General features: G+C 42.8%; 1 long non-coding RNA gene across 1 annotated transcript; it reads right to left on the bottom strand.

Annotated features, from left to right (window-relative positions):
- Positions 1-5,387: 5,387 nt before the first annotated feature.
- On the bottom strand, positions 5,388-21,207 carry LOC123046700 (uncharacterized). The gene is made up of 2 exons (XR_006422548.1): positions 19,890-21,207; positions 5,388-10,136 (listed from the first exon to the last, which is right to left on the bottom strand). It is a non-coding gene; the product is annotated as an uncharacterized lncRNA (long non-coding RNA).
- Positions 21,208-21,533: the final 326 nt, after the last annotated feature.

Raw genomic sequence — 21,533 nt, 5'->3', positions numbered from 1 at the left:
GCTGTAGTTCCCAATCATTCCATAGTTGCATCAGCATTGGCATCTTCAGAATTAACAGTGTGCTTCCATCAATCATGTATATATATGCACGTCAGTATGTATGTCAGCTTAACTGACCAATGTCAGATCAGTGTGGTTTATGTTACAACACCATGGACATTGTTTATATTCTTATTAATCTCTCTCCTATGATCATAATATGGAACCAGATAGGGTTAACATTATGCTCGACTTTGCAACGGAGCTTCATACAACAAAACAGTTAAGTAAAACTAATTTGTTTTCCTTTGAGGTCACCTGTATACATATGTATAAAGTATAGATGAAATATATAAATGCAAACAAGCATAATGCAAAGAGATTAATTTCCAAGGATCATATCCATGGTGGGGAAGTTACTTCCAAGCATACTCCTGATTCCTTGTACTTCTAAACAAATGGCAAAACTTAGAAAACTTCGTCCCATATATTCATTCAAGGTCACATGCAAACAAGTATATATAAAGGCGAAAAGATGCTTAATTTCCAAGGATCATGTGACCAGGGGTAATCATATCAGAGCGCTGATACATGTTCATGGTTGGCCTGTTATGGATGCGGGAGCGGTGATAGCCATGATGACAAGCTCCAATCTTGAAGTAAAAAAATGGACAATTGACACTGCCTTTCTCTGTACCAAATATCGAAGCCAAGCATTCCGCCATTGTTTGAAACTAGTCAAGCTGACCACAAGCCTGCAAAGTCAAATGTTTACTGATGAACATCATCAAAACACATGTTAGCAGTGCTCCAGTATGCATAAGGCTCCCAGTCTTTAAAAGAGTAGCGCCTTGTGTGATCAGCCTGTAAATTAATGTCTAAGTGTTTCATAGATTCCTGACCTAAAACTAATCGAACCATGATTTTTTCAAAACTTAAAAGGAGTAAAAGTAGACGTGAAACAGTGACCAAAATGTGTGGTGTTGCAAGAGCTGCTAGTTGATGCAAGAACAGAAGGGCAAACTGTATGTGCCAGATTCTAACCGATGTAATCTCACCAAAGTAAAATGCCTTGCGCACAACTAGCCTTAAACAGGTGCTATGCTATTTGACAGACTCTGTGTTTCAGATGTCTTTCCAAGTGGATGAAGCTCTAATAGCACACCCAACTTTTATTTATTACCTTTAACATTACAGATGGCAACCAGTAACTTTAAGGACTTCAATTGAGCATCAAGGTTATTTTCCAAGGAGCAGCAACTAGGGCCTGCAGTACAAAGCATAACAATTTCACATTCTTCCAAGATAACACTAATGCATACTGCGTCTTATGAACTAATCTGCACCGACTCAAAACTGTTAATATTAGAACATGCAGGATAAAATAGATCATATACAGGGTTACAATGTTTTTCCAATGAAGCCATTATCTATATCATGCGGGTGTTATTTGACCTAAAATCTGCACTGCGTTCAGATAGTTATCCTGCAACTGCACAAACAAGATACATTTTTAGACTAAGATGCTTAGTGCCTCTGTCCCTGCAACTGCAAAAGAGCCCACAAAACCAAAAGGCACTAACAAAGCAGCTTTTTCTGTCGCACATGAATACTTCCTTCTCAGGTAGGCCATGCTATATCCATCCAAAAGGAATTCCATTTCGTCCATTTAAAAACCTAATATGCACACCATTTTAGATCATTATAAATCGGGGAAAAAGGTCCAGGAAATGTAGTACCATCCAGAATACTATGTATGTGGAGCACTTGATATGCATAATTGCAGCAAAGTGTTGTTACGGGAGCAGAATTAGTAGGCAGACGAGTTACCGTTGCTCTGCAGAATCCAAGTATATGTTGGAGTTAGGACTGTACAGGTTAATAAAAGTTAGGACTACGTGTAGAAATGCACGAGCTGCCGCATATATGATCCAAGGCTAAGCCTACACTATATCCTATTCCTGATTCAAATTCATTTCAACTCCAATCAGCCTTATTGATTCAAAGTTCACGTGCTGAATAAGCTCATCGCATGTGCTGCTGCAGCCAACACCAAGGCAAAAAAACAAGGCTTATTACCCATTGACCATATTTGCTGTTGAGCTTCTCTGTATCAGGATATCAGCACCATGAATCCATGATCAAGAAAGTAACATGCCAAATTTCGGGAGGGGAGTCGAGAGACAGGACTTACATTCTGAGATTGTGCAGTTTCCATCGTTGTTACTGTCGTGGTCAGACCTCCGCCAGTTGCTGCCAACCTACCACCGGAGCCGGAAGAGGCGGGGAGGCACGGGCGTGGCAGCGATGGCGTATGTTCAATAATTTGTACTAGCGGCAAAATGTTACAAAATGAACGAACTGAATTATCTGAATCAAGAAAAGAAATGTGGAACCAGTAGTTTCTACTAGCTTCAGAGTTCAGACCATCTTTTACCAGGTGTACACTACAGACTGATAAATCCAGATGACACTAACACCTACTACTGTTCCCATTCAACACTTTTTACTTCTGTATTTACAGGACTACAAGAGTTTTAGACAAGCCCCAGGCTAACAAAACCTATCATGATATCCCTTTTCCAAGCATGATCAGATTAGCACTCCACTAAAGTAAGACTCCAAATATCATGTTCATGTAGTAAGCACTATGGACACCAACATCTGTGCATTGTGCAAAACAGATTAAAGACCACCAGTACATTTCGTGACAAAGAGATCTGTAGGAAGCAGATCAACAATCTAAATCTCAGACTTTTCCAACATAAAAAATAACAAGACCAATAATACAAGTCATGTACAAAACCTGAAAACAATACAGCTCACATGCAGAAACTAGATTAATTTAAAATTGTAGGAACCTGAATTTGGTCACAGGTTAAACCAAACAGAAATCACAATTTTCTCAGGTAAGATTTGAAAGAGATTAATCAACTGATTCATATATTTAAGTTCCATAATTTTAACTAGCTTTGAACACACACAAAAAGGTACCGGTGTCCAATTGCACCAAGTAGAGGTACTGAACTATCTGAATCAAGTTTTAGTGTATACAAAAAGCGGGGGGAAACCCTTTTTCGGTAAAGAAGAACTTAAAGAAACACAACAAAAATATTTTTGGATATTTTGTTTTTCTCGGAGAAGGCAAACAAGAATGTAAAGACAAGCAAAGATAAAATATTTTCAAAGTTTCAACAAAGAGGCAACAAAATACACTTCCAAAGGAAAAGCAAAACGAACGAGGAAATATCTTTGTTGTTTTCTCAAAGAACATCAAAAGAACAAAAGCACAATCAAATCTTTTGGGGTTTCTAGAAAATAACAATAAAAACATACCAAAGAAAAAATAGGAAGAAAAAAGAACACTCTGAACACTCGAGACTCAATAAGATGCAAACAAGAAATCTTTTTGGAATTTTTGGGTTTTGCAACTTAAACACAAAGACGAAAGAAACAACAAAGAGAAACAGCGAGAAAAGCCAATAAGAACAATCAAAAGCAAACGAAGGAAAACAAGGAAAAGTGAAAGGGAATATTTTTTGGATTTTTTGAAATATAAAAGGCAAAGAACTAAGAGAAACACCACTAAAGTATTTTTGGATTTTTTGGGTTTTCTCAAAGAAGGCAAACAATAATGCAAAGAGACACGCAAAGATACAAGATTTCCAAAGTTTCAACAAAGAGGTAACAGATAAACTTGCAAAGAAAAAGCAAAAAGAATGAAGAAATATTTTTGTTGTTTTCTCAAAGAACTTCAAAAGAAAAAAGGGAGAAAGAAATGTTTTGTGGTTTCTTGTAAAAGCAAGCAAATAAACAAAAGAAACAATAAAGGAAAAGAACCAACAAGAACACAAAAGAAAGAGATCAAAAACCAAATGAAGCCAAACAAGAAGAACGAGAAATACATTTGGGTTTTCGATCTTTAACAAAACACCTACTTCCTACTTCTAGTTTCATTGCCCAGTACTTCTTTGTCAACCTCTTCAGTTGAGACCCTGACTACACCGAGGTTTAGGCGACTTTAGTATCTACTAGCGGCTTCTTTTGGTTCAACATCAACAGGTTTTGCTACTAATTTTTCTTGTACCGAGTGACCACTTTTTACACAACCAGGTACATCTCCATGGTCCTGATACTGGTTTTCATATAACTTACGATTCTTCCAGTTTGTCAGCCATTCGACCTCCAGATTCTCATGTTCATGTTCTGATTAGAATCCTCACACGGATGCTCTACTTGGTGTTGGCCCTCGATGTTGTAATTCCAGGTCCTCTGGGTGCTTATCTAGCTTAACCTTCCTTTGCTGCCACCGCCGCCAGTCTCTCTGCCTCGGTTACTTTGTTTACCGACTCTTTTGGAATCATCGTCTTGGTCACTTGTGTGACTCTAATCTCTCATCCTTAGTCCGACGTGGTCTTCTTGGATCTGTCTCTGGCGGTGTGTCTTTAGGCTGTCAGTTTGTCGGCTTAGCAAACATGTTAAGTTACATTATCCTCATAGCGAGATTGTGTCTCATCGTCCTTTTGATCTTGTTCACTTCAATGTTTGGGGTCCAGGTCCCTTTGCCTCAAAAGGAGGACATCGCTACTATATTATCTTTATAGATGATTTCTCTCGACACACATGGATATATTTTATGATTTTCTTCTAGTGAGGTCTTATCTATCAGTAAGAATTTGCCGCCATGCTTCATACCCAAATTTCCACTCCTATATGTGTCTTCCATGCAGATTTTGCTTGCGAGTTTATCAATCATTTATTGCATAGATTCCTTGCTTTGTAGGGCGCACTTTTTGAAGGCTCGTCTTAGTGAATAGATTTAACGTCTGATCTTGGTCCCTTTCACTACTTGGAACTGAGGTTTCTTCTACCTCTGATGGCTTCTTTATTTCCCAAGAGAAGTACATTTAGGATCTTCTTGCCCGTGCTGCTCTTAGTGATACGGTCACTGCTGAATCTTGGTCCTCTTCGCTACTTCCTTGAAATTGTTCCTTATTTCCTAAGAGAAGTATATCCAAAATCGTCTTGCTCGTGCTGCTCTTACTGATGAGCGCACTGTTGAGACTCCGAGTCAACGTTCACCTTTGTGCCCACCTTTGCTCCGTGCCAGTCTGGATGGGCATTCTTTGCCTTGCTGCGGGCTGCTATGAGTACTGTCTCAATCCCACATCCTGTGTTCCCTTTATGTGCGACACCATAACCGCACGCTCGAGCACCACCAATAGTGAGCAAGAGCTCGGACAGTCGATGCATACCTGGTTTATGCACGGGACGAGCTGAGGACAGGCGCTACCTAAAGTCGAGGCCAAGGGCGCAGTAGGAGAACCTGGGGTGCTTAATCAAGTGTGTGACCCACCTGGATAGTAACTTCTCTCGACACACCTGGATATACTTTATTTCTTGTAGTGAGGTCTTATAAGCCTTTTGCTGCCATGGTTCACACTCAGTTCTCTACACCTATTCATGTGTTCTGTGATGACTCTGGTGGAATCCTTTTTGAGCAGACTTTGGTTCTCTTATCCTGGTGCTCATGCTCAAAATGGCGTGGCTGAGCGCAAGCATCGTCACCTTCTTGAGACGACTTGTCCGTTATGGTCACCGCATCTCTTCCGTCGCACTTTTGGGTCGAGTTTGTCTCCACTTCCATCTATCTCATCAACCTTTAGCAATCCACTGCTCTGCAGGGTGACGCTCCTTTCGAGCGTTTATTTGATCATTTATTCGGCGCTTCAATTATTTGGTTGTGTTTGCTATGTCCTTCTTGCCCCTCGTGAACGCACCAAACTGACTTGTGAGCCTGTTGAGTGTTTCTTCTTAGGATACAACGATGAGCATAAGGGATATCATTGTTGGGATCATGTTGGTCGTCGAATGCCTATTTCTCGGGATATGACTTTTGTTGAGTCCATCTTCGGCCTTTTAAGTGGAGTATATCTCTTTCCACAATTTTCCCGACACTCCTACCACTCCTATTGAGCCCTTATCCAGTCGTCATACTGCTCCTACTTCTCTAATTATTGTAGAACCAACATCATCATCTCCTATAATTTCCTCACCTCACTTATCACATGATTCTACACCTTCATCACCGATGGCTTCCTTGTCTCCATCACCTGAGTTTATCCCGATGATTCCAACTCGCATTCTTCCATCTTTTCCTAATTTCTATACAGGACGTCTACGTGTTGTGGATGCGTCTATTGATGTGCCATCTCCCTCGTCTCAGCCTACTTATGGCTTGCGTCCTCGTCCGCTTTGGCATGTTAACCGTCTAGGTCTTCCAAGCATTGGCGATGTTGTTCTTGAGCCAACTTCTTATTGTGGTGTTGTTCATACCAAATGGCACCTTGTGATGGCAGAGGAGACTGCTGCTCTTGAGCGCATTGGCGCGTGGGATATTGTATATGTTCCTCCTCGTGTTCGTCCCATCACTTGGTGGGTCTACAAGGTTAGGACTCACTCTGATGGTTCTCTTGGGCGTTACAAATCTCGTGTTGTGCATAATGGCTTTCAGTAGGAGCGTGGTCTTGATTACGATGAGACTTTTGCTCACCACTGTTCGCACACTTCTTATTGAGGCCTCTGTTTGCCACTCATCTGTGTCCAGGCTTGATGTTAAGAATGCATTTCTTAATGGTGTCCTGCTCCTTACGACATGCTTTCTCGTCTTCATCACTCTCACTATGGCTCTAAGCAAGCCCCTCGCACCTGGTTTGAGCGTTTTGCCTCTATGGTGGCTACTGCTGATTTTCATCGAGTGCTCATGATCCGACATTGTTTGTCCTTCTTTCTGTTCTTGGTAGCACTCTTCTTCTATAAGTTGATGACATGATCATCACTGACGCAGACCGTGAGTATATTGCCTTTGTTAGGGCATGTCTTAGTATGCAGTTTCTTATGTTTTATCTTAGCCCTCTCTGCCACTTTCTTGGGATTGAGGTCCCTTAATGCTAAAATAATAATAATTTAGGATCTTCTTACTCACGCTGCTCTTATTGATTGGCGTCATCCCCTTGGATCACTTGTTATCTCTCATCCTTAATTCGACGTGGTCTTCTTCGATCCGTCTCCGATGATGTCTCTAATCCATGGCCCAATTACCTTATACTCATAGCGAGACAGTGTCTCGTCGTCCTTCCGTTCTTGTTCAATATGATCTGAGGGGTCCATCTCCCTTTGCCTCCGGTAGTAACTTCTCTCGAGACACCTGGATATACTTTATTTCTTGTAGTGAGGTCTTATAAGCCTTTTGCTGCCATGGTTCACACTCAGTTCTCTACACCTATTCATGTGTTCTGTGATGACTCTGGTGGAATCCTTTTTGAGCAGACTTTGGTTCTCTTATCCTGGTGCTCATGCTCAAAATGGCGTGGCTGAGCGCAAGCATCGTCACCTTCTTGAGACGACTTGTCCGTTATGGTCACCGCATCTCTTCTGTCACACTTTTGGGTCGAGTTTGTCTCCACTTCCATCTATCTCATCAACCTTTAGCAATCCACTGCTCCTATATGTCGATGACATGATCATCACTACCAAGAATTTTGAGTGTATTGCCTTTTTGAAGGCTCGTCTTAGTGAATAGATTTAATGTCTGATCTTGGTCCCTTTCACTACTTGGAACTGAGGTTTCTTCTACCTCTGATGGCTTCTTTATTTCCCAAGAGAAGTACATTTAGGATCTTCTTGCTCGTGTTGCTCTTAGTGATAAGGTCACTGCTGAATCTTAGTCCTCTTCGCTACTTCCTTGAGATTGTTCCTTATTTCCCAAGAGAAGTATATCCAAAATCTTCTTGCTCGTCCTACTCTTACCGATGAGCGCACTGTTGAGACTCCGAGTCAATGCTCACCTTTGTGCCCACCTTTGCTCCCTGCCAGTCTGGATGGGCCTTCTTTGCCTTGCTGCGGGCTGCTATGAGTACTGTCTCAATCCCACATCCCGTGTTCCCTTTATGTGCGACACCATAACCGCACGCTCGAGCACCACCAATAGGGAGCAGGAGCTCGGACAGTCGATGCATACCTGGTTTATGCACGGGACGAGCCGAGGACAGGCGCTACTTAAAGTCAAGGCCAAGGGCGCAGTAGGAGAACCTGGGGTGCTTAATCAAGTGCGTGACCCACAACCCGCAAACAGGAAAAGAACGCCAAGCCGGATCGGTGGGGTACGAAGAGTGCATAGGCACGTGGGATGTTGGATCAAGTCCCTCTGCTGCCACCATCGCCAGTCTCTGCCTTTGTTGCCTTGTCTACCAGTTATTTTCAGGATTGGCCTCATCCCCTTGGATCACTTGTTATCTCTCATCCTTAGTTCGACGTGGTCTTCTTCGATCCGTCTCCGATGATGTCTCTAATCCAAGGCCCAATTACCTTATACTCATAGCGAGACAGTGTCTCGTCGTCCTTCCGTTCTTGTTCAATATGATCTGAGGGGTCCATCTCCCTTTGCCTCCGGTAGTAACTTCTCTCGACACACCTGGATATACTTTATTTCTTGTAGTGATGTCTTATAAGCCTTTTGCTGCCATGGTTCACACTCAGTTCTCTACACCTATTCATGTGTTCTGTGATGACTCTGGTGGAATCCTATTTGAGCAGACTTTGGTTCTCTTATCCTGGTGCTCATGCTCAAAATGGCGTGGCTGAGCGCAAGCACCGTCACCTTCTTGAGACGACTTGTCCGTTATGGTCACCGCATCTCTTCCGTCGCACTTTTGGGTCGAGTTTGTCTCCACTTCCATCTATCTCATCAACCTTTAGCAATCCACTGCTCCTATATGTCGATGGCATGACCATCACTACCAAGAATTTTGAGTGTATTGCCTTTTTGAAGGCTCGTCTTAGTGAATAGATTTAATGTCTGGTCTTGGTCCCTTTCACTACTTGGAACTAAGGTTTCTTCTACCTCTGATGGCTTGTTTATTTCCCAAGAGAAGTACATTTGCTCGTGCTGCTCTTAGTGATAAGGTCACTGCTGAATCTTAGTCCTCTTCGCTACTTCCTTGAGATTGTTCCTTATTTCCTAAGAGAAGTATATCCAAAATATTCTTGCTCGTGCTGCTCTTACTGATGAGCGCACTGTTGAGACTCCGAGTCAACGTTCACCTTTGTGCCTACCTTTGCTCCCTGCCAGTCTGGATGGGCATTCTTTACCTTGCTGCGGGCTGCTATGAGTACTGTCTCAATCCCACATCCCGTATTCCCTTTATGTGCGACACCATAACCGCACGCTCGAGCACCACCAATAGTGAGCAGGAGCTCCGACAGTCGATGCATACCTGGTTTATGCACGGGACGAGCTGAGGACAGGCGCTACCTAAAGTCGAGGCCAAGGGCGCAGTAGGAGAACCTGGGGTGCTTAATCAAGTGTGTGACCCACAACCCGCAAACAGGAAAAGAACGCCAAGCCGGATCGATGGGGTACGAAGAGTGCATAGGCACGTGGGATGCTAGATCAAGTCCCTCTGCTGCCACCATCGCCAGTCTCTGCCTCTGTTGCCTTGTCTACCAGTTATTTTCAGGATTGGCATCATCCCCTTGGATCACTTGTTATCTCTCATCCTTAGTTCGACGTGGCCTTCTTCGATCCGTCTCCGATGATGTCTCTAATCCACGGCCCAATTACCTTATACTCATAGCGAGACAGTGTCTTGTCGTCCTTCCATTCTTGTTCAATATGATCTCAGGGGTCCATCTGCCTTTGCCTCCAGTAGTAACTTCTCTCGACACACCTGGATATACTTTATTTCTTGTAGTGAGGTCTTATAAGCCTTTTGCTGCCATGGTTCACACTCAGTTCTCTACACCTATTCATGTGTTTTGTGATGACTCTGGTGGAATCCTTTTTGAGCAGACTTTGGTTCTCTTATCCTGGTGCTCATGCTCAAAATGGCGTTGCTGAGCGCAAGCATCGTCACCTTCTTGAGACGACTTGTCCGTTATGGTCACCGCAACTCTTCCGTCGCACTTTTGGGTCGAGTTTGTCTCCACTTCCATCTATGTCATCAACCTTTAGCAATCCACTGCTCCTATATGTCGATGGCATGATCATCACTACCAAGAATTTTGAGTGTATTGCCTTTTTGAAGGCTCGTCTTAGTGAATAGATTTAATGTCTGATCTTGGTCCCTTTCACTACTTGGAACTGAGGTTTCTTCTACCTCTGATGGCTTCTTTATTTCCTAAGAGAAGTACATTTGCTCGCGCTGCTCTTAGTGATAAGGTCACTGCTGAATCTTAGTCCTCTTCGCTACTTCCTTGAGATTGTTCCTTATTTCCTAAGAGAAGTATATCCAAAATCTTCTTGCTCGTGCTGCTCTTACTGATGAGCGCACTGTTGAGACTCTGAGTCAACATTCACCTTTGTGCCCACCTTTGCTCCCTGCCAGTCTAGATGGGCATTCTTTGCCTTGCTGCGGGCTGCTATGAGTACTGTCTCAATCCCACATCCCATGTTCCCTTTATGTGCGACACCATAACCGCACGCTCGAGAACCACCAATAGTGAGCAGGAGCTCGGATAGTCGATGCATACCTGGTTTATGCACGGGACAAGCTGAGGACAGGCGCTACCTAAAGGCAAGGCCAAGGGCGCAGTAGGAGAACCTGGGGTGCTTAATCAAGTGCGTGACCCACAACCCGCAAACAGGAAAAGAACGCCAAGCCGGATCGATGGGGTACGAAGAGTGCATAGGCACGTGGGATGCTGGATCAAGTCCCTCTGTTGCCACCATCGCCAGTCTCTGCCTTTGTTGCCTTGTCTACCAGTTATTTTCAGGATTGGCATCATCCCCTTGGATCACTTGTTATCTCTCATCCTTAGTTCGACGTGGTCTTCTTCGATCCGTCTCCGATGATGTCTCTAATCCACGGCCCAATTACCTTATACTCATAGCGAGACAGTGTCTCGTCGTCCTTCCGTTCTTGTTCAATATGATCTCAGGGGTCCATCTGCCTTTGCCTCCAGTAGTAACTTCTCTCGACACACCTGGATATACTTTATTTCTTGTAGTGAGGTCTTATAAGCCTTTTGCTGCCATGGTTCACACTCAGTTCTTTACACCTATTCATGTGTTCTGTGATGACTCTGGTTCGTCCCCTAAGGCTTCCCAGGTGATTCATCCTCATCCTCTTCTTTACTAAACTAGTCGTCCACATCTTGTGAATTCTTCTGATGCATCATCTTTCGATGAGCTATCTCCCTCGACTCCTAGGTCTCCTTCTGTTGACAACGCACCTCCTCCAGCTCAACCTACTTATGGCTTCTATGCTCGCCCGCTTCCGCTTATTGATCGCTATGGGTATTCTAGCGTTGCTCTTCTCAATACGACTTAGCGTGACACCATGTTCATCCTGAACATCGGCATGTGATGGCAAAGGAGATTGCTGCTATTGAACGCACCGACACGTGGGATCTCATTTTCCTTCCTCCCATGCTCATCCCATCACTTGTATATTGTAAGTAGGTCTACAAGATTTAGACTCTAATGGTTCCCTTGTGTCAGAAAGCTCGTCTTGTGACCCGTGGCTTTCAACATGAAGATGGCTATGACCGATTAGACATTCGCTCAGATGGCTCACATGACCACTCTTCGCGCACTTCTCGTGTGATATTTGTTCGCCACTAGTCTGTCTCTCAGCTTGATGTCAAGAATGTCTTTCTTAATGGTGAGTTGCATGAGAAGGTATACATGTAGCCACCACCTAGATATTTTTTTTCCTGATGGCACGATTTGTCGTCTTTGTCGCTCTCTCCATGCCTTTAGCCTCTCGTGTCCAGTTTGAGTCTGCAACTAGTTTTTGCCAAATGCTTATGATCTGCACTTTATAGCATCTTTCAGCTCAGGGTCAAACTTTGCTTTTATATGTTGATGACATGATCATCACTTTTTTTGCATGGTAATACGTGTCTCATTCATATCATAAAGATTAAAGTACAAGTCACGTAAGGACCGACATGACAAAACTGAAAAGATAGCAGAACATCTTTGAGCTTGACACCAACGCCCATCACCTGCCTCCGGCACCACGACAGCAGCCACCGAAGAAAAGAATGATGGATCACCTCCTCACCCGAGCTCGACGCGGCTCCATCGCTGATATGCAGCTTTGCGGACCTCCAAGGTGGCTCACCAAAAGTGAAGCCCTTACCGTTGAACGAATCAGACCGGGGCAACACCCCGGACACACCATCGAACTCCAGATCTGGCACCCCACCGCGACTAAGACGTCGCGGAAGGAAACCATACCTGCCATCCACGAACCACGAACCCAGCACATGTTCCGTCTTCCAGATGTCGTCGATGCAAACCACAATCTGCATCCGCTCCTGGACTACCTCCCAAGCTCCGCGCCGACGTTGGAGCAAACGTCGTCGCAACGGCGTAGCCCAAGGACACAGGTCCACCACGAGGCATGATCATCACTGACAACAACTCTGAGTGCATTGCCTTTTTTGAAGGTTCATCTTAGTGAATAGTTTTTGTCTAATATTTGTCCTCTATGTTGCTTCCTTGGAATTGAGGTTTATTCTACCTCTGATGGCTTCTTTATTTCCTAAGAGAATTCATTCAATATCTTCTTGCTCGTGTTGCTTAGTGATAGTCACTATTGACACTACCATGGAGCTCAACATCCATCTTTGTGCTTCTGACAATGAGCCTTTGTTTGATCTGACACACTACCGTCATCTTGTTGGGAGTCTTGTATTTAGATGTCACTCGTCCAGACATTTCATATCGCGTTCTCATTCTAAGTCAGTTTGTCTCTGCTCCCACTTTAATCCACTTTAAGTCACCCCCCGTGGTTCTACAATATTTTTGTAGAACTACCTCTCAACGTCTCTCTCTTATTCCTATGCACAAGTTCGCTCGTTCCTTTGTACTTACTGTGTTTTCTTGATGGTTTTCTCATTGCCCAAAAGACAAAGAAACAGACTGTGCTTTTCAATTTGAGTGCAAAGGCTGAGTTGCAAGTTATACCTCTGTTGACAACAGAGGTGACTTGGTTACGATGGTTGTTTGAGGATTTTTATGTTTTTGTCACTAGACCTACTCCTCCCTTGTCAGACAGTACAGATGCTATCATATTGCGCACGACCTTGAAAAGCATGAACTCACCAACCATAATGGTGTTGATGCGTCCTATCACTCACGTATTGCCCTCTTCCATTCCAATGTGTCTTCTTGTACTACTGTCGTAGACCCCACGTTATCGTCACCTACGGCTTCCCCACCTCGTTCATTCCCTATGACTTCCCCGATGATTCCCCCCAATCCTCTTCTTTACTGCACTAGTCGTCTGCATCTTGCGGATTCTTCTAATGTGTCATCTTTCGATGAGCCATCTCCCTCGACTATTATATCTCCTTTTGTTGGCAATGCACCGCCTCTAGCTCAACCTACTAATGGCTTCTGCGCTCACCCGCTTCCACATATTGATTGCTATGGGTATTCTAGCGCTGCTCTTCTCAATACAACATACCATGATGCCATGCTCATCCCGAACGGCGACATGCAATGGCAGAGGACATTGCTGCTCTTGAACGCACCGGCACGTGGGATCTCATTTCCCTTCCTCCCTATGCTCATCCAATCACTTGTATCTTGTAAGTGGGTCTACAAGATTTAGACTCTGATGGTTCTCTTGCGTAAGAAAGCTCGTCTTGTGACCTCTGGCTTTCAACATGATCATGGCTATGACTAAGATGAAACATTTGCTTATATGGCCCACATGACCACTCCTCACACTTCTCGTTGTGATATTTGTTCGCCAGTGATCTGTCTCTCAGCTTGATGTCAAGAATGTCTTTCTTAATCGTGAGTTGCATGAGAAGGTCTACATGTAGCCACCACCTAGATATCTTTTTCTTGATGGCACGATCTGGCGTTTTCGTCGCTATCTCTATGCCTTTAGCTTGTACCATCCGATTTGAGTGTTCTGTTTCAGCAATGAATGTGACTAGTTTTTACCAAATGCTCATGATCTACACTATATATCTAGCTTTCATCCCAAGGTCGAACATTGCTTCTATATGTCGATGACATGACCATCACTGCCAACAACTCTAAGTGCATTTGCCTTTTTGAAGGCTTGTCTTAGTGAATAGTTTTTATGTTTGATATTGGTCCTCTTCACTACTTCCTTGGAATTGAGGTTTCTTCTGCCTCTAATGGCTTCTTTATTTCCCAAAGAGAAGTACATTTAGTATCTTCTTACTTGTGATGCTCTTAGTGATAAGGTCACTGTTGACACTCCCATGTGAGTGATTTTACTACCCTTCCAGACTTAGCAGGTAATGAAGCTGCTGACGAGGGAGGAATGTCCGTTGAAAATAAAGCGAACCAGTGGGGCTTAAAAGTCACTCTTTGACCAACTGTTCAAGAATTCACCCGATTAATCATTTAATTGGCCAGTTAATCGCTACTCATCAGGTGGCCGACTCGAATAACACATATTCATCGCGTTAACTTGCCAGACCGATTAAATGGTCGATTAGACCAACTAATCTGTTGTCAAGCTGATTAATCGCTGTTGGCCTGTTAACTTGTGGGCAAACAAAGCCTAATTATTTGGCCCATAAACCCTCCTGCTCCTCTCATCCCCTCCCGACCTAGATGGTGACTGACCAGGTCCTCGTATGTGTGCTGCCACTTCCCCTTCTCCCCTGTGTGTCGCCGCTTCCTCTTCTCCCACTACACGCCGCTACTTCCCCTCCTTCATGACCTACCACCTCCGGCAACCGACCAGTTCAGATGCCCAACACGGAGGCCGTCACCTTCCATCTATCTGTCATCATCGTGTGGCCATCATCTCTCAAAGTTGTGGCACAGGCACAAATTAGCAAAAAATGTTGTTGTATACATGTTTGTTGATGACTTTTAATGCCCACATGGATGATTGTTGTTGTATACATGTTTGTGATCTGTTGAGAAAAGAAAATTGTGCCATTTGCCTCCTATTTGAAATGTAGATTTTTCCTCCATACAAAATTTGCTTCTGTTGAGTTGAAAATTCCACCAATTAGTGGTTGACCGATTAATCCAGTTAATAAACCGATTCAACGATTAATCACTACTCCCAAGTTGTGCCATTTGCCTCCTATTTGCAATGTAGATTTTCCCTCCATACAAAATTTGCTTCTGTTGAGTTGAAAATTCCACCAATTAGTGGTTGACCGATTAATCCAGTTAATAAACAGATTCAACGATTAATCAGTACTCCCAAGTTGAGCGAGCAGTTACCAGTTAACGATTTCCTCAACATTAGTCTAACCCACAGGATGTGTGCACGACGCTACCTACCACCGGGGCCAAGGGCCACCAAAAGGAACATGGGATGCAACATCAAGTCCGTGGCACAAAACCTGCAACCAGTGGAACAGAGATTACACGACTTCGACGCCTACTTTTAGCTTTTATTCATAGCCTTGTGCTTCTTCATCAACCTATTCAGTTGAGCCCCTCACTACAATCGAGATTACGCGACTTCAGTGTCTGCTAGCTGCTTCTTTTGGTTCTCCATCGATAGGTTTTGCAGGTTTTACTACTAGACAATTTGTACAAAAGAGAAGACGAGGGAAATTTTTTTGGTCTTTTCATTAGTTCAACAATAAAGCACATAAGAGCCAATCAAATATTCGTTCACTTCAACACTTAAGACGAGAAATCTTTTTGGAATTTTAACTTTTGCAACTTAAATAAACGCAAAGACGAAAGAAACAGCAAAAAGAAAACAACAGAAAAAGGCAAAAAAAAACAAAGGAAAACAAAAGAACAACCAAAGAGAAATATTTTTTGGATTTTCCGAAATGTAAAAGGCAAAGAACTCAGAGAAACACAACAGAAATAATTTTGGAATTTTGTTTTTTCTCAAATAAGGCAAACAACAATGCAAAGAGAAGCAAAGATAAAAGATTTCCAAGGTTTCAACAAAGAGGAAATCAAATAAAGATCCAAAGAAAAAGCAAAAAGAACAAATAAATATATTATTATTTTCTCAAAGAACAAAACTACAAAAGGACAAAAAAAAATTGGGTTTCTTTTAAAAGCAAGGAACAAAAAACAAATGAAACAATAGGAAGCAAAAAAACACTACAAACATTTAAGACTCAAACGAGGAATCTTTGTAGAATTTTTGGGTTTTGCAACTTTTTTTTGAACATCTTCAACTTAAACACAAAGACGAATTCAACAGCAAAAAAGAAAACACCAAAAAAATGCCAAGAAGAACAATCGAAAGAAAACAAAGAAAAAACAAAAGATAAACGAAAGAGAAATATTTTTGGATTTTCTAAAAAATAAAAGGCAAATAAAAACTAGGAGAAACACACAGAAATGATTGGGAATTTTTGTTTTTTCTCAAAGAAGGCAAAGAGAAGCAGAGATAAAAGGATTTTCAAAGTTTCAACAAAGAGGCAATCAAATAAACATCGAAAAAAAAAGAAAAAAGAACGAGAAAATATTTTGTGGTTTCCTCAAATAACATCAAAAGAATAATAAGATAAAGAAATCATTTTGGGTTTCTTTTAAAAGCAAACAACAAATAAATAAAAGAAAAAATAGGAAGCAAAAAGAACATTTCAAACAACTAAGAATCAATAAGACGCAAACAAGAACCTTTCTAGAATGTTTGGGTTTTACAACTTAAACACATAGACAAAAGAAATGAAAAAAAGCAACAAAGAAAAGCCAAAAATAATAACCAAAGGAAAACAATTAAGACTCAGTAAGACGCAAACGAGAAATCTTTTTGGAATGTTTGGGTTTTGCAACTTAAACACAAAGACAAAAGAAACGACAAAGAGAAAACGGCAGTGAAAAGCCAAAAAGAACGACCAAAAGAAAACAATGGAAAACAGAAGAACGACAAAAGAGAAATATTTTTGGATTTTCTGAAACATAAAAGGCAAAAAAGAACTCAAAGAAACACTTCAAAAATATTTTTGGATTTTTTTTCTTTTCTCAAATGCAAACAAGAACGCAAAAAGAAGCACAGATGAAAGATTTCTAAAGTTTCAGCAAAGACGAAATCAAGTAAACTTCCAAAGAAAAAGCAAAAAGAACGAAGAAATATCTTTGTTGTTTTCTCAAAGTACTTCAGAGGAACGAAAGGAAAAAAGAAATATTTTTGGGTTTCTTTCAAAAGCAAACAACATACAAACAAAAGAAACAATAGGAAGTAAAAAAACACTACAAACACTTGGGACTCAACAAGATGCAAATGAAAAATCTTTTTGGAAAGTTTGGGTTTTGCAATTTAAACACAAAGACGAAAAAAACAACAAAAAGAAAACAACAATGAAAAGTCAAAAAGAACAACCAAAAGAAAACAAAAGAACAACGAAAGTGAAATATTTTTGAATTTTCTGAAACATAAAATGCAAAGAACTCAGAGAAACACAACAGAAATAATTTAGAATATTTGGTTTTTCTCAAAGGCAAACAAGTACGCAAATATAAAAGATTTCCAAAGTTTTAGCGAAGAGGCAATCAAATAAACTTCCAAAGAAAAAGCAAAGAGAACGAAGAAATATTTCTGCTGTTTTCTGAAAGAACTTCAAAACACCAAAAGAACGAAAGGAGGGTTTCTTTTAAAAGCAAACAACAAACAAAAAAAACAATAGGAAGCAAAAAAACAAAGAACACAAAAGAAAGCAATCAAAAACCAAATTAAACTAAACAAAAAAGAACGAGAAATACTTTTGGGTGTTTGATATTTAACAGAGCACCTACTTGCTACTTCTAGTTTCATCGCACAATACTTCTTTGGCAACCTCTTCAGTTGAGACAATGACTACACAGGAGATTAGGCGACTTCCATGCCTACTAGTTGATTCTTTGGGTTCTCCATCAATAGGTTTTGCTACTGATTTTTCTAGTACCGAGTGACCACTTTTACACAACCAAGTACACCTCTATGGATCCTTGGTATTGGACGTATTTTCAAATAGTTTATGATTCTTCGAGTTTGTCAGCTATTCGACCTTCAGATTCTCATGTTCATGTTCTTACTGCTGATGGAACTTCCCTCCAAGTCGACAGTCGAGGCACTCTTACTACTTCATATTTTCATGTTATTCTTTTGCTCATATTCCTTGGCCCATGCAGCTCATTTTAGGTGGTCAGATTATCGACTTTGGTCATACAATCATTCTTTAATTTAACTCTTGTTCTTATTAGGATCCTCGGGTGGAAGCTTTACTTAGTGTTGGCTATTGTCGTTGTAACTCCCAGGTCCTCTAGGAGCTTGACTGGTTCGGCTTGGCAAATAGGTTTAATTACTTTATCTTCATAGCGAGACTGTGTCTCGCCCTTTCTAGTTCATTTTGATGTTTGTGGTCGAGCTCCCTTTGCCTCAAAAAGAGGTCGTCGCCACTATATTATCTTTATAGATGTTTTCTCTCGACACGCATGGATATATTGTATGATTTTCTTGTAGTAAGGTCTTATCTATCAGTAAGAAGTTTGCCCCCATGCTTCATGCCGGGTTTTCCGCTCCTAATTGTGTCTTCCATGAAGATTTTGCTTGCGAGTTCATCTATCATTTGTTGTGCGGATTTCTTGCTGAGCACGGCACACTTTCTTGGTTCTCATGTCGTGGTCCAAATGCTCAGAATGGTTTGCTGATCGTAAGCATCGTCAACTTCTTGAGGCGGCTTGTGCATTGAAGATCAACACCTCACTTTTGGGTTGAGGTTGTTTCTACTTCCACCTACCTCATCAACAGTCAGCCTTCCTTGCTTTGCAAAGTGACATTCCTCTCGAGTGTCTGTTTGGTCGTTCTCATGGCTACTGAGCGCTTCGTGTGTTAGGATCCTATCGATCGGTGAATGCGCATTCCTCAGGGTGTGACTTTTGACGAGTCTCGTCCTTTCTATCCACGTCCATCCTTTCCTTCAGCCTCTCCCATTGAGGATATTTTTTTCCTAACATTTTTTGATACACCTATCACTCATGTTTTGCCCTCCTACATCCATTCCAATGTGTCTCCATGTACTATAGTTGCCCTCCTACTCACTTGCGGCTTCCCCACCTCATTCGTCCCCTAAGACTTCCCTCGTGATTCTCCCGCATCCTCTTCTTTACTACACTAGTCGTCGCATCAGGTGGATTCTTCTGATGCGTCATCTTTCGATGAGCCATCTCCCTCCACTACTATGTCTCCTTCTGTTGGAAACGCACTACCTCTAGCTCAACCTAGCTTCTGCGATTGCCCACTTCAACATATTGATCACTATGGGTGTTCTGGCACTGCTCTTCTCAATACAACTTACCGTGATACCATGTTCACCCAAACGGCGACATGCGATGGCAGAGGAGATTGCTGCTCTTGAACACATCGGCACGTGGGATCTCATTTCCCTTCCTCATGCTCAACTGGTCACTTGTATACTGTAAGTGGGTCGATGGTTCCCTTGCCTTACAAAGCTCGTCTTATGACTTGGGCTTTCGATAGAAACATGGCTATGACTACGACAAGACATTTCCTCAAATGGCCCATGTGACCACTCTTCGCACACTTTTCGTTGTGATATTTGCTCGCCACTGGTCTATCTCTTAGCTTGATGTCAAGAATGTCTTTCTTAATGGTGAGTTGCATGCCACCACATAGATATTTTCCCCTGATGGCATGATCTGTCGTATTTGCCACTCTCTCTATGCCTTTATCCCTCGTGCACGGTTTGAGGTTTTCTGTCTTGGTGATGACTGCAACTAATTTTTGCCAAATGCTCATCATCCTGCACTTTATATCCATCTTTAAGCTTGTGGTCGAGCTTTACTCCTATATGTCGATGACATGATCATCACTACCAAGAATTTTGAGTGTATTGCCTTTTTGAAGGCTCGTCTTAGTGAATAGATTTAATGTCTGATCTTGGTCCCTTTCACTACTTGGAACTGAGGTTTCTTCTACCTCTGATGGCCTCTTTATTTCCCGAGAGAAGTACATCTAGGATCTTCTTGCTCGTGCTGCTCTTAGTGATAAGGTCACTGCTGAATCTTAGTCCTCTTCACTACTTCCTTGAGATTGTTCCTTATTTCCCAAGAGAAGTATATCCAAAATCTTCTTGCTCGTGCTGCTCTTACTGATGAGCGCACTGTTGAGACTCCGAGTCAACGTTCACCTTTGTGCCCACCTTTGCTCCCTGCCAGTCTGGATGGGCATTCTTTGCCCTGCTGCGGGCTGCTATGAGTACTGTCTCAATCCCACATCCCGTGTTCCCTTTATGTGCGACACCATAACCGCACGCTCAAGCACCACCAATAGGGAGCAGGAGCTCGAACAGTCGATGCATACCTGGTTTATGCACGGGACGAGCCGAGGACAGGCTACCTAAAGTCAAGGCCAAGGGTGCAGTAGGAGAACCTGGGGTGCTTAATCAAGTGCGTGACCCACAACCCGCAAACAGGAAAAGAACGCCAAGCAGGAGCTCGGACAGTCGATCGCTACTTGCGGGGCCTGGCTAGCCTGGCCACCACACCGTGTCCTCGGACCCGGGCTCCAAGCCTGGTCCAACACATCGTAGTTTCCGTCCCAAGCCTCGTATAATGCTGGTGCTTAGGCAGAAGTCACCTGCTGCTCCTCGACCAGATCTAGTGTCATGGAGGGGGATATTGCAGCAAGGCCTGGCCCACCAAGCTAGACGTCTCGGTGACGGGTTGGAGTCTGAATCTCCCCCAAGGGATCGGTTGCAAGCCGAAGCATGGGAAATTCCAGCATGAAAGCTGCGTCATCGCTGATCTGATCATCAGTTGGTGACACCATCGAGTCGCTTTGACTACTCGGAGGGTCCTGCATGGGCCACCAATGACAGAGTCGAATCCGGCCGATCTGAGGTAGGGGCCCCAATCTGGTAGTCTTAACTAGATGGTAACAGGACACAAGGGGACACCACTGTTTACCCAGGTTCAGGCCCTCTCTAAGAGGTAAACCCTTGTGTCCCACTTTGATTGTATTGATGGATGGGGTACAGAGTATAGGTTGATCTACCTCGACATCGAGTATGAATGAGTTGGCCTCTACGGTGTACAACCCTCGGCTTATATAAACGCCGGTAGTACCTGGGGTTACATAGTCGGTTGCATATGAAGATAAGTATGTTGAAGATTGCATTTCGACAATGGTAAAACAAGACCAGCAAAGCCGCCCGATGTGCCGACAAATCCTGATAGGAGCTGCACATATCTCGTTCTCAGGGCACACTGGATGAGACATCCTACGAGTAAAACCAGACCTCAAGTTTCCCTGAGGTGGCCCCGCAGTCTACTCAGTTCGGACCAACACTCGAAGGAGCACTGGCCCGGGGGGGGGGGGTTAAAATAAAGATGACCCTTGAGTCTGCAGAACCCAAGGGAAAAAGGCTTAGGTAGGCAAATGGTAAAACCAAGGCTGGGCCTTGCTGGAGGAGTTTTATTCAAAGCGAACTGTCAAGGGGGTCCCATAAATCACCCAACCGCGTAAGGAACACAAAATCCGGGAACATAACACCGGTATGACGGAAACTAGGGCGGCAAGAGTGGAACAAAACACCAGGCATAAGGCCGAGTCTTCCACCCT

Source organism: Triticum aestivum, chromosome 2B (genome assembly GCF_018294505.1).
Source record: "Triticum aestivum cultivar Chinese Spring chromosome 2B, IWGSC CS RefSeq v2.1, whole genome shotgun sequence".
Taxonomy (NCBI): Eukaryota; Viridiplantae; Streptophyta; class Magnoliopsida; order Poales; family Poaceae; genus Triticum; species Triticum aestivum.
The sequence above is the reverse complement of the archived record's forward strand: the minus strand, read 5'-3'. Positions and strand labels throughout refer to the sequence as shown.